This window comes from Anomaloglossus baeobatrachus, chromosome 10, assembly GCF_048569485.1.
Source record: "Anomaloglossus baeobatrachus isolate aAnoBae1 chromosome 10, aAnoBae1.hap1, whole genome shotgun sequence".
Classification (NCBI taxonomy): domain Eukaryota; kingdom Metazoa; phylum Chordata; class Amphibia; order Anura; family Aromobatidae; genus Anomaloglossus; species Anomaloglossus baeobatrachus.
The window spans coordinates 11175845-11193308 of NC_134362.1; positions in this window are offsets into that span (position 1 = coordinate 11175845).

Genomic DNA, 17464 nt, shown 5'->3' on the forward strand with positions numbered 1-17464 from the left:
ACACACACAGGCCCCACACACACACACAGGCCCCACACACACACACAGGCCCCACACACACACACGGCCCCACACACACACACAGGCCCCACACACACACACACAGGCCCCACACACACACACACAGGCCCCACACACACACACAGGCCCCACACACACACACAGGCCCCACACACACACACAGGCCCCACACACACACACAGGCCCCACACACACACACAGGCCCCACACACACACCACAGGCCCCACACACACACACAGGCCCCACACACACACACAGGCCCCACACACACACACAGGCCCCACACACACACACACACAGGCCCCACACACACACACACAGGCCCCACACACACACACACAGGCCCCACACACACACACACACAGGCCCCACACACACACACAGGCCCCACACACACACACAGGCCCCACACACACACACAGGCCCCACACACACACACAGGCCCCACACACACACAGGCCCCACACACACACACACAGGCCCCACACACACACACACAGGCCCCACACACACACACACAGGCCCCACACACACACACACAGGCCCCACACACACACACACAGGCCCCACACACACACACACACAGGCCCCACACACACACACACAGGCCCCACACACACACACACACAGGCCCCACACACACACACACAGGCCCCACACACACACACACAGGCCCCACACACACACAGGCCCCACACACACACACAGGCCCCACACACACACACACACACAGGTTCCCACACACACACACACAGGCCCCACACACACACACAGGCCCCACACACACACACACACACACACAGGCCCCACACACACACACAGGCCCCACACACACACACAGGCCCCACACACACACACAAGCCCCACACACACACACACACAGCCCACACACACACACAGGCCCCACACACACACACACACAGGCCCCACACACACACACACAGCCCCCCCCCACACACACACACACAGGTTCCACACACACACACACACACACACACAGGCCCCACACACACACACACACAGGCCCCACACACACACACACACAGGCCCCACACACACACACACAGGCCCCACACACACACACAGGCCCCACACACACACACACAGGCCCCACACACACACACAGGCCCCACACACACACACACACACACACAGGCCCCCACACACACACAGGCCCCACACACACACACACACACACAGGCCCCACAAACACACACACAGGCCCCACACACACACACACAGGCCCCACAACACACACACAGGCCCCACAAACACACAGGCCCCACACACACACAGGCCCCACACACACACACAGGCCCCCCACACACACAGGCCCCCCACACACACACACACACAGGCCCCACACACACACACACACACACACACAGGCCCCACACACACAGGCCCACACACACAGGCCCCCCCACACACACACAGGCCCCCCACACACACACAGGCCCACACACACAGGCCCCCCACACACACACAAAGGCCCCACACACACACACAGGCCCCCCACACACACACAGGCCCCCACACACACACACACAGGCCCCCCACACACACACACACACAGGCCCCACACACACACAGGCCCCACACACACACAGGCCCCACACACACACACACACACAGGCCCCACACACACACACAGGCCCACACACACACACACACACAGGCCCCACACACACACACACACACAGGCCCCACACACACACACAGGCCCCCACACACACACACAGGCCCCACACACACACACAGGCCCCACACACACACAGGCCCCCACACACACACACAGGCCCCACACACACACACAGGCCCCACACACACACACACAGGCCCCACACACACACACAGGCCCCCACACACACACACAGGCCCCACACACACACACAGGCCCCCACACACACACACAGGCCACACACACACACACACACACAGGCCCCACACACACACACACACACACAGGTCCCACACACACACACACACACACACAGGCCCCACACACACACACAGGCCCCACACACACACACAGGCCCCACACACACACACACAGGCCCCACACACACACACACACAGGCCCCACACACACACACACAGGCCCCACACACACACACACAGGCCCCACACACACACACACAGGCCCCACACACACACACACAGGCCCCACACACACACACACAGGCCCCACACACACAGGCCCCCCCACACACACAGGCCCCCCCACACACACAGGCCCCACACACACACACACACACACAGGCCCACACACACACACACACACACACACACAGGCCCCACACACACACAGGCCCCCCACACACACACACAGGCCCCACACACACACAGCACACACACACAGGCCCCACACACACATACACACACAGGCCCCCCCCCCCCACACACACACACACCCACAGGCCCCACACACACACACACAGGCCCCACACACACACACACAGGCCCCACACACACACACACAGGCCCCACACACACACACACAGGCCCCACACACACACACACAGGCCCCACACACATACACAGGCCCCACACACACACACAGGCCCCACACACACACACACACAGGCCCCACACACAGGCCCCACACACACACACACACAGGCCCCACACACACACACACACAGGCCCCACACACAGGCCCCACACACACACACACACACACAGGCCACACACACACACAGGCCCCACACACACACACACAGGCCCCACACACACACACACACACACACACAGGCCCCACACACACACACACAGGCCCCACACACACACACACAGGCCCCACACACACACACACACAGGCCCCACACACACACACACACAGGCCCCACACACACACACACACAGGCCCCACACACACACACAGGCCCCACACACACACACACACACAGGCCCCACACACACACACACAGGCCCCACACACACACACACACACACAGGCCCCACACACACACACACACAGGCCCCACACACACAGGCCCCACACACACACACACACACACAGGCCCCACACACACACACACAGGCCCCCCACACACACACACACGCCCCACACACACACACAGGCCCCACACACACACACACACAGGCCCCACACACACACACACACAGGCCCCACACACACACACACACAGGCCCCACACACACACACACAGGCCCCACACACACACACACACACACAGGCCACACACACACACACACACACACAGGCCCCACACACACACACACACACAGGCCCCACACACACACACACAGGCCCCCACACACACACACACAGGCCCCCCACACACACACCCCACACACACACACAAAGGCCCCACACACACAGGCCCCACACACACACACACAGGCCCCACACACACACACACAGGCCCCACACACACACACAGGCCCCACACACACACACACACACACACACAGGCCCCACACACACACAGGCCCCACACACACACACACAGGCCCCACACACACACACACACAGGCCCCACACACACAGGCCCCACAAACACACAGGCCCCACAAACACACACACAGGCCCCACACACACACACACAGGCCCCACACACACACACACAGGCCCCACACACACACAGGCCCACACACACACAGGCATCACACACACAGGCCCCACCCCCCCCACACACACACCCACAGGCCCCACACACACACACAGGCCCCACACACACAGGCCCCACCCCCCCCCACACACACACCCACAGGCCCCACACACACCCACAGGCCCCACACACACACAGGCCCACACACACACACAGGCCCCACACACACACAGGCCCCACACACACACAGGCCCCAAACACACACACACACAGGCCCCAAACACACACACAGGCCACACACACAGGCCACACACACACACACAGGCCCCACACACAGGCCCCACACACAGGCCCCACACACAGGCCCCACACACAGGCCCCACACACAGGCCCCACACACAGGCCCCACACACAGGCCCCACACACAGGCCCCACACACAGGCCCCACACACAGGCCCCACACACAGGCCCCACACACACACACACACACACACACACACACACACACACACACAGGCCCAAACACACACACACACACACACACACACACACACAGGCCCAAACACACACACAGGCCCCCACACACACACAGGCCCCACACACACACAGGCCCCACACACCACACACACACACACACAGGCCCCCCCCCCACACACACACACAGGCCCCACACACACACACAGGCCCCACACACACACAGGCCCCACACACACACACACACAGGCCCCACACACACACATACACAGGCCCCACACACACACACACACACACACACACACACACACAGGCCACACACACACACAAGCCCCACACACACACAGGCCCCACACACACACAGGCCCCACACACACACAGGCATCACACACACACAGGCATCACACACACAGGCCCCACCCCCCCCCACACACACACCCACAGGCCCCACACACACACACAGGCCCCACACACACACAGGCCCCACCCCCCCCCCACACACACACCCACAGGCCCCACACACACACACAGGCCCCACACACACACAGGCCCCACACACACACACAGGCCCCCCACACACACACAGGCCACACACACACACAGGCCCCCCCCACACACACAGGCCCCCCACACACACACAGGCCCCCCACACACACACACAGGCCCCCCACACACACACACAGGCCCCAAACACACACACAGGCCCAAACACACACACACAGGCCCAAACACACACACACAGGCCCAAACACACACACACAGGCCCAAACACACACACACAGGCCCCACACACACACAGGCCCCACACACACACAGGCCCCACACACACACAGGCCCCACACACACACAGGCCCCACACACACACAGGCCCCACACACACACACAGGCCCCACACACACACACAGGCCCCACACACACACACAGGCCCCACACACACACACAGGCCCCACACACACACACAGGCCCCCCCCCACACACACACAGGCCCCCCCACACACACACACACAGGCCCCACACACACACACACACACACAGGCCCCACACACACACACACACAGGCCCCACACACACACACACACAGGCCCCACACACACACACAGGCCCCACACACACACACACAGGCCCCACACACACACACACACACAGGCCCCACACACACACACACACAGGCCACACACACACACACACACACACACACACACAGGCCCCACACACACACATACACAGGCCCCACACACACACACACACACACACACAGGCCACACACACACACAAGCCCCACACACACACACAGGCCCCCCACACACACACAGGCCCCCCACACACACACAGGCCACACACACACAGGCCCCCCACACACACACAGGCCCCCCACACACACACACAGGCCCAAACACACACACACAGGCCCAAACACACACACACAGGCCCCACACACACACAGGCCCCACACACACACAGGCCCCACACACACACAGGCCCCACACACACACAGGCCCCACACACACACAGGCCCCACACACACACAGGCCCCACACACACACAGGCCCCACACACACACAGGCCCCACACACACACAGGCCCCACACACACACACAGGCCCCACACACACACACAGGCCCCACACACACACACAGGCCCCCACACACACACACAGGCCCCACACACACACACACACAGGCCCCACACACACACACACACAGGCCCCACACACACACACACACAGGCCCCACACACACACACACACAGGCCCCACACACACACACAGGCCCCACACACACACAGGCCCCACACACACACACACACACAGGCCCCACACACACACACACACACACACACACAGGCCCCACACACACACACACACACAGGCCACACACACACACACACACACAGGCCACACACACACACACACACAGGCCACACACACACACACACACACACGCACAGGCCACACACACACACAGGCCCCACACACACACACACACAGGCCCCACACACACACACACACACACACACACACACAGGCCCCACACACACACACACACAGGCCCCACACACACACACACACAGGCCCCACACACAAACACACACACACAGGCCCCACACACACACACACACACACAGGCCCCACACACACACACACACAGGCCCCACACACACACACACACACACACACACACACAGGCCCCACACACACACACACAGGCCCCACACACACACACACACAGGCCCCACACACACAGGCCCCACACACACACACACACAGGCCCCACACACACACACACAGGCCCCACACACACACACACAGGCCCCACACACACACACACAGGCCCCACACACACACACACAGGCCCCACCCACACACACACACAGGCCCCACACACACACACACAGGCCCCACACACACACACACATAGGCCACACACACACACACACACAGGCCACACACACACACACACACACACACACAGGCCCCACACACACACACACACAGGCCCCACACACACACACACACAGGCCCCCACACACACACACACACAGGCCCCACACACACACACACACACACACACAGGCCCCACACACACACACACACAGGCCCCACACACACACACACACACACACACACACACACACACACACACACAGGCCCCACACACACACACAGGCCCCACACACACACACACACAGGCCCCCCCCACACACACACACAGGCCCCACACACACAGGCCCCACACACACACACACAGGCCCCACACACACACACACAGGCCCCACACACACACACACAGGCCCCACACACACACACACAGGCCCCACACACACACACACAGGCCCCCCCACACAGGCCCCACCCACACACACACACACAGGCCCCACACACACACACACACACACAGGCCCCACACACAGGCCCCCCACACACACACACACAGGCCCCACACACACACACACACACACAGGCCCCCCCCACCACACACACACACACACACACACAGGCCCCACACACACACACACAGGCCCCACACACACACACACAGGCCCCACATACACACACACACAGGCCCCACACACAGGCCCCACACACACACAGGCACACACACACACAGGCACACACACACACAGGCCCCCCACACACACACACAGGCTCCCACACACACACAGGCTCCCCCCACACACACACACACAGGCTCCCACACACACACAGGCTCCCACACACACACACACACAGGCTCCCACACACACACACACACAACACACACACAGGCTCCCACACACACACACACACACAGGCTCCCACACACACACACACACACACAGGCTCCCACACACACACAGGCTCCCACACACACACACACAGGCTCCCACACACACACACACACACACACATAGGCTCCCACACACACACAAACACACACACACACACACACACACACACAGGCTCACACACACACACACACACAGGCTCCCACACACACACACACAGGCTCCCAAACACACACACACAGGCTCCCAAACACACACACACAGGCTCCCACACACACAGGCTCCCACACACACAGGCTCCCACACACACACACAGGCTCCCACACACACACACACAGGCTCACACACACACACAGGCTCCCACACACACACACACACACAGGCTCCCACACACACAGGCTCCCACACACACAGGCTCCCACACACACAGGCCCCACACACACAGGCCCCACACACACACACAGGCCCCACACACACACACACAGGCCCCACACACACACACACACACAGGCTCCCACACACACAGGCTCCCACACACACAGGCTCCCACACACACAGGGCCCCACACACACAGGCCCCACACACACACACAGGCCCCACACACACACACACAGGCCCCACACACACACACACACACAGGCCCCACACACACACACACACACACACACAGGCCCCACACACACACACACAGGCCCCACACACAGGCCCCACACACAGGCCCCACACACAGGCCCCACACACAGGCCCCACACACAGGCCCCACACACAGGCCCCACACACAGGCCCCACACACAGGCCCCACACACAGGCCCCACACACAGGCCCCACACACAGGCCCCACACACAGGCCCCACACACAGGCCCCACACACAGGCCCCACACACAGGCCCCACACACACAGGCCCCCCACACACAGGCCCCACACACACAGGCCCCCCACACACACACACACACACACACACACAGGCCCCCCACACACACACAGGCCCCCCCACACACACACAGGCCCCCCACACACACACAGGCCCCACACACACACACAGGCCCCACACACACACACACACACACAGGCCCAAACACACACACAGGCCCCCCACACACACACACACACACACACACACACACACACAGGCCCCCCCCCACACACACACACAGGCCCCCCCCACACACACACAGGCCCAAACACACACACAGGCCCCACACACACACAGGCCCCACACACACAGGCCCCACACACACAGGCCCCACACACACACACACACACAGGCCCAAACACACACACAGGCCCCCCACACACACACACACACACACACACACAGGCCCCCCCCCACACACACACACAGGCCCCCCCCCACACACACACAGGCCCAAACACACACACAGGCCCCACACACACACAGGCCCCACACACACAGGCCCCACACACACAGGCCCCACACACACACACACACACAGGCCCCACACACACACACACACACACACACAGGCCCCACACACACACACAGGCCCCACACACACACACAGGCCCCACACACAGGCCCCACACACAGGCCCCACACACAGGCCCCACACACAGGCCCCACACACAGGCCCCACACACAGGCCCCACACACAGGCCCCACACACAGGCCCCACACACAGGCCCCACACACAGGCCCCACACACAGGCCCCACACACAGGCCCCACACACAGGCCCCACACACAGGCCCCACACACAGGCCCCACACACAGGCCCCACACACAGGCCCCACACACACAGGCCCCCCACACACAGGCCCCACACACACAGGCCCCCCCCCACACACACACACACACACACACAGGCCCCCCACACACACACAGGCCCCCCACACACACACAGGCCCCCCACACACACACAGGCCCCACACACACACACAGGCCCCACACACACACACACACACACAGGCCCAAACACACACACAGGCCCCCCACACACACACACACACACACACACACAGGCCCCCCCCCCACACACACACACACAGGCCCAAACACACACACAGGCCCCACACACACACAGGCCCCACACACACAGGCCCCACACACACAGGCCCCACACACACAGGCCCCACACACACACACACACACACACACACACACAGGCCCCCCCCCCCACACACACACACACAGGCCCCACACACACACACAGGCCCCACACACACACACAGGCCCCACACACACACAGGCCCCACACACACACACAGGCCCCACACACACACACACAGGCCCCACACACACACACACACACAGGCCCCACACACACACACACACAGGCCCCACACACACACACACAGGCCCCACACACACACACACAGGCCCCACACACACACACAGGCCCCACACACACACACAAGCCCCACACACACACACAGGCCCCACACACACACACACAGGCCCCACACACACACACACAGGCCCCACACACACAGGCCCCACACACACAGGCCCCACACACACAGGCCCCACACACACAGGCCCCACACACACAGGCCCCACACACACACACGCAGGCCCCACACACACACACACAGGCCCCACACACACACAGGCCCCACACACACACACACACAGGCCCCCCACACACACACACACAGGCCCCACACACACACAGGCCCCACACACACACAGGCCCCACACACACACAGGCCCCACACACACACAGGCCCCACACACACACAGGCCCCACACACACACAGGCCCCACACACACACAGGCCCCACACAAACACAGGCCCCACACAAACACACACACAGGCCCCACACAAACACACACACAGGCCCCACACACACACACACACAGGCCCCACACACACACACACACAGGCCCCACACACACACACACACACACAGGCCCCACACACACACACACACACACAGGCCCCACACACACACACACAGGCCCCACACACACACAGGCCCCACACACACACACACAGGCCCCACACACACACACACAGGCCCCACACACACACACACAGGCCCCACACACACACACACAGGCCCCACACACACACACACAGGCCCCACACACACACACACAGGCCCCACACACACACACACAGGCCCCACACACACACACACAGGCCCCACACACACACACACAGGCCCCACACACACACACACACAGGCCCCACACACACACAGGCCCCACACACACACACACACAGGCCCCACACACACACACACACAGGCCCCACACACACACACACAGGCCCCACACACACACAGGCCCCACACACACACACACACAGGCCCCACACACACACACACACAGGCCCCACACACACACACACACAGGCCCCACACACACACACACACAGGCCCCACACACACACACACAGGCCCCACACACACACACAGGCCCCACACACACACACAGGCCCCACACACACACAGGCCCCACACACACACAGGCCCCACACACACACAGGCCCCACACACACACACAGGCCCCACACACACACACACAGGCCCCACACACACACACAGGCCCCACACACACACAGGCCCCACACACACACACAGGCCCCACACACACACAGGCCCCACACACACACAGGCCCCACACACACACACAGGCCCCCACACACACACACAGGCCCCACACACACACACAGGCCCCACACACACACACAGGCCCCACACACACACACAGGCCCCACACACACACACAGGCCCCACACACACACACACAGGCCCCACACACACACACAGGCCCCACACACACACACAGGCCCCACACACACACACACAGGCCCCACACACACACACACAGGCCCCACACACACACACACAGGCCCCACACACACACACAGGCCCCACACACACACACAGGCCCCACACACACACACAGGCCCCACACACACACACAGGCCCCACACACACACACAGGCCCCACACACACACACAGGCCCCACACACAGGCCCCACACACACACACAGGCCCCACACACACACACAGGCCCCACACACACACACAGGCCCCACACACACACACACAGGCCCCACACACACACACACAGGCCCCACACACACACACAGGCCCCACACACACACACACAGGCCCCACACACACACACACAGGCCCCACACACACACACAGGCCCCACACACACACACACAGGCCCCCCACACACACACACAGGCCCCACACACACACACACACAGGCCCCACACACACACACAGGCCCCACACACACACACACAGGCCCCACACACACACACACAGGCCCCACACACACACACACAGGCCCCACACACACAGGCCCCACACACACAGGCCCCCACACACACACACACACACAGGCCCCACACACACACACACACAGGCCCCACACACACACACACAGGCCCCACACACACACACACAGGCCCCACACACACACACACAGGCCCCACACACACACACACACAGGCCCCACACACACACACACAGGCCCCACACACACACACACAGGCCCCACACACACACACACAGGCCCCACACACACACACAGGCCCCACACACACACACAGGCCCCACACACACACACAGGCCCCACACACACACACAGGCCCCACACACACACACAGGCCCCACACACACACACAGGCCCCACACACACACACAGGCCCCACACACACACACACACAGGCCCCACACACACACACAGGCCCCACACACACACACAGGCCCCACACACACACACACACAGGCCCCACACACACACACACACAGGCCCCACACACACACACAGGCCCCACACACACACACAGGCCCCACACACACACACAGGCCCCACACACACACACAGGCCCCACACACACACACAGGCCCCACACACACACACAGGCCCCACACACACACACAGGCCCCACACACACACACAGGCCCCACACACACACAGGCCCCACACACACACACGGCCCCACACACACACAGGCCCCACACACACACACACAGGCCCCACACACACACACACAGGCCCCACACACACACACACAGGCCCCACACACACACACACACACACACACACAGGCCCCACAAACACACACACAGGCCCCACACACACACACACACACACACACAGGCCCCACAAACACACACACAGGCCCCACACACACACACACAGGCCCCACACACACACACACAGGCCCCACACACACACACACACAGGCCCCACACACACACACACACAGGCCCCACACACACACACACAGGCCCCACACACACACACACAGGCCCCACACACACACACACAGGCCCCACACACACACAGGCCCCACACACACAGGCCCCACACACACAGGCCCCACACACACACACACACACACACACCCACAGGCCCCACACACACACACAGGCCCCCACACACACACACAGGCCCCACACACACACAGGCCCCACACACACACACACACAGGCCCCCCCACACACACACACAGGCCCCACACACACACACACAGGCCCCCCCCCACACACACACACACACACACACCCACAGGCCCCACACACACACACACAGGCCCCACACACACACACACAGGCCCCACACACACACACACAGGCCCCACACACACACACACAGGCCCCACACACAGGCCCCACACACACACACAGGCCACACACACACACACACACACACACACACAGGCCCCACACACACACACACACACACACAGGCCCCACACACACACACACACAGGCCCCACACACACACACACACACAGGCCCCACACACACACACACACACAGGCCCCCACACACACACACACACAGGCCCCACACACACACACACACAGGCCCCACACACACACACAGGCCCCACACACACACACAGGCCCCACACACACACACAGGCCCCACACACACAGGCCCCACACACACACACACACACACACAGGCCCCACACACACACACACACACAGGCCCCACACACACACACACACACACAGGCCCCACACACACACACAGGCCCCACACACACACAGGCCCCACACACACACACACAGGCCCCACACATACACACACAGGCCCCACACACACACACAGGCCCCACACACAGGCCCCACACACACACACACACACACACACACACACAGGCCCCACACACACACACACACACAGGCCCCACACACACACACACACACACACACAGGCCCCACACACACACACACACACAGGCCCCACACACACACACAGGCCCCACACACACAGGCCACACACACACACAGGCCCCACACACACAGGCCCCACACACACACACACAGGCCCCACACACACACACACAGGCCCCACACACACACACACAGGCCCCCCACACACACACACACACACACACACACACACAGGCCCCACACACACAGGCCCCACACACACACAGGCCCCACACACACACACAGGCCCCACACACACACACAGGCCCCACACACACACACAGGCCCCACACACACACACACAGGCCCCACACACACACACAGGCCCCACACACACACACAGGCCCCACACACACACACACAGGCCCCACACACACACACACACAGGCCCCCCACACACACAGGCCCCCCACACACACAGGCCCCACACACACACAGGCCCCACACACACACAGGCCCCACACACACACAGGCCCCACACACACACAGGCCCCACACACACACACAGGCCCCACACACACACACAGGCCCCACACACACACACAGGCCCCACACACACACACAGGCCCCACACACACACACAGGCCCCACACACACACACAGGCCCCACACACACACACAGGCCCCACACACACACACAGGCCCCACACACACACACAGGCCCCACACACACACACAGGCCCCACACACACACACAGGCCCCACACACACACACAGGCCCCACACACACACACAGGCCCCACACACACACACAGGCCCCACACACACACACAGGCCCCACACACACACACAGGCCCCACACACACACACAGGCCCCACACACACACACAGGCCCCACACACACACACAGGCCCCACACACACACACAGGCCCCACACACACACACAGGCCCCACACACACACACAGGCCCCACACACACACACAGGCCCCACACACACACACAGGCCCCACACACACACACAGGCCCCACACACACACACACACAGGCCCCACACACACACACACACAGGCCCCACACACACACACACACAGGCCCCACACACACACACACACAGGCCCCACACACACACACACACAGGCCCCACACACACACACAGGCCCCACACACACACACAGGCCCCACACACACACACAGGCCCCACACACACACACAGGCCCCACACACACACACAGGCCCCACACACACACACAGGCCCCACACACACACACACACACACACACAGGCCCCACACACACACACACACACACACACACACAGGCCCCACACACACACACACACACAGGCCCCACACACACACACACACACAGGCTCCCACACACACACACACAGGCTCCCACACACACACAGGCCCCACACACACACAGGCCCCACACACACACAGGCCCCACACACACACAGGCCCCACACACACACAGGCCCCACACACACACAGGCCCCACACACACACAGGCCCCACACACACACAGGCCCCACACACACACAGGCCCCACACACACACAGGCCCCACACACACACAGGCCCCACACACACACAGGCCCCACACACACACAGGCCCCACACACACACAGGCCCCACACACACACAGGCCCCACACACACACACACACACACACACACAGCCCCCCCCCACACACACACACACACACACACACAGGCCCCACACACACACACAGGCTCCCACACAGATGTGTGAACAGGGTCTGATCCGGGGCGCACAAGAGTTTAGCCGCCTGATCTGCAGACTTCAAGGGTCTGCGGGAGCTCAGAGGAGCGGGAGGGTGGTAATGTACCAAACGGCAGGAAGGGGCGAGACGCCCAGCACCAGGCACAGGCGAGACGCCCAGCACCAGACGACAGGCACAGGCGAGACGCCCAGCACCAGACGACAGGCACAGGCTAGACGCCCAGCACCAGACGGCAGGCACAGGCGAGACGCCCAGCACCAGACGGCAGGCACAGGCGAGACGCCCAGCACCAGACGGCAGGCACCGGCGAGACGCCCAGCACCAGACGGCAGGCACCGGCGAGACGCCCAGCACCAGACGGCAGGCACCGGCGAGACGCCCAGCACCAGACGACAGGCACCGGCGAGACGCCCAGCACCAGACGACAGGCACAGGCGAGACGCCCAGCACCAGACGACAGGCACAGGCGAGACGCCCAGCACCAGACGACAGGCACAGGCGAGACGCCCAGCACCAGACGACAGGCACAGGCGAGACACCCAGCACCAGACGACAGGCACAGGCGAGACGCCAAGCACCAGACGACAGGCACAGGCGAGACGCCCAGCACCAGACGACAGGCACAGGCGAGACGCCCAGCACCAGACGACAGGCACAGGCGAGACGCCCAGCACCAGACGACAGGCACAGGCGAGACGCCCAGCACCAGACGACAGGCACAGGCGAGACGCCCAGCACCAGACGACAGGCACAGGCGAGACGCCCAGCACCAGACGACAGGCACAGGCGAGACGCCCAGCACCAGACGACAGGCACAGGCGAGACGCCAAGCACCAGACGGCAGGCACAGGCGAGACGCCCAGCACCAGACGGCAGGCACAGGCGAGACGTCCAGCACCAGACGGCAGGCACAGGCGAGACGCCCAGCACCAGACGGCAGGCACCGGCGAGACGCCCAGCACCAGACGGCAGGCACCGGCGAGACGCCCAGCACCAGACGGCAGGCACCGGCGAGACGCCCAGCACCAGACGGCAGGCACCGGCGAGACGTCCAGCACCAGACGGCAGGCACAGGCGAGACGTCCAGCACCAGACGGCAGGCACAGGCGAGACGTCCAGCACCAGACGGCAGGCACAGGCGAGACGTCCAGCACCAGACGGCAGGCACAGGCGAGACGTCCAGCACCAGACGGCAGGCACCGGCGAGATGACCGTTACTAAAACCACGTCTCCTATGAGATGGAGAGTGCTGCTGCTGCTGCTCGCTCTGAATTATCTCCGGAGTTTGGTGGAGGACGACATTTATCTCTGTAAACTGATAAGAAATAAAGACGTACGTTTCGTCTCGGAGGCGGAGCCCTCGCATCGCACCGGGGGCAGCACACGGAGAGCGGAGGCTGCAAAACAAAGAGGCAGAATCAGAAGACATAACCATGTAATCCGGACTACGAGGCGACCGGTCCTGCACTGAGGACCCCACTAACCCCCCTCCCCTCACCCCAACAAACTCAGAACGGAGCAGCAAAGAGCGGTCACAGGAAATACAAGCGATCAATGGGGGTCTCAGTGGTCAGACCCAAAATAAGCCCTGGAGAACACGTCTGTTTCTATTCTTCACATCAATGAAGCCACAGACACAAGAGCAGAGCAAAAATACATCAGCAGTATATGTCAGGAGTAATACCAGGACCCACCACCAGGGGGCGGCAAATTCATGCATTAACCAAAATATATACAGTACTGCAACAAATGCCGCCACGACGGAGCACAAGGGTAACTAATGTAAGAAAACAGTGAGTGTATTATGCTCCAGAGCTGCACTCACGATTCTGCTGGTGCAGTCGCTGTGTACATATATTACATTACTGATCCTGAGTTACCTCCTGTATTATACTCCAGAGCTGCACTCACTATTCTGCTGGTGCAGTCACTGTGTACATACATTACTGATCCTGAGTTACCGCCTGGATTATACTCCAGAGCTGCACTCACTATTCTGCTAGTGCAGTCACTATGTTCATACATTACATTACTGATCCTGAGTTACCTCCTGTATTATACTCCAGAGCTGCACTCACTATTCTGCTGGTGTAGTCACTGTGTACATACATTACTGATCCTGGGTTACCTCCTGCATTATACTCCAGAGCTGCACTCACTATTCTGCTGGTACAGTCACTGTGTACATACATTACTGATCCTAGTTACATCCTATATTACACTCCAGAGCTGTGCTCACTAGTCTGCTAGTGCAGTCACTGTGTACATACATTACTGATCCTGAGTT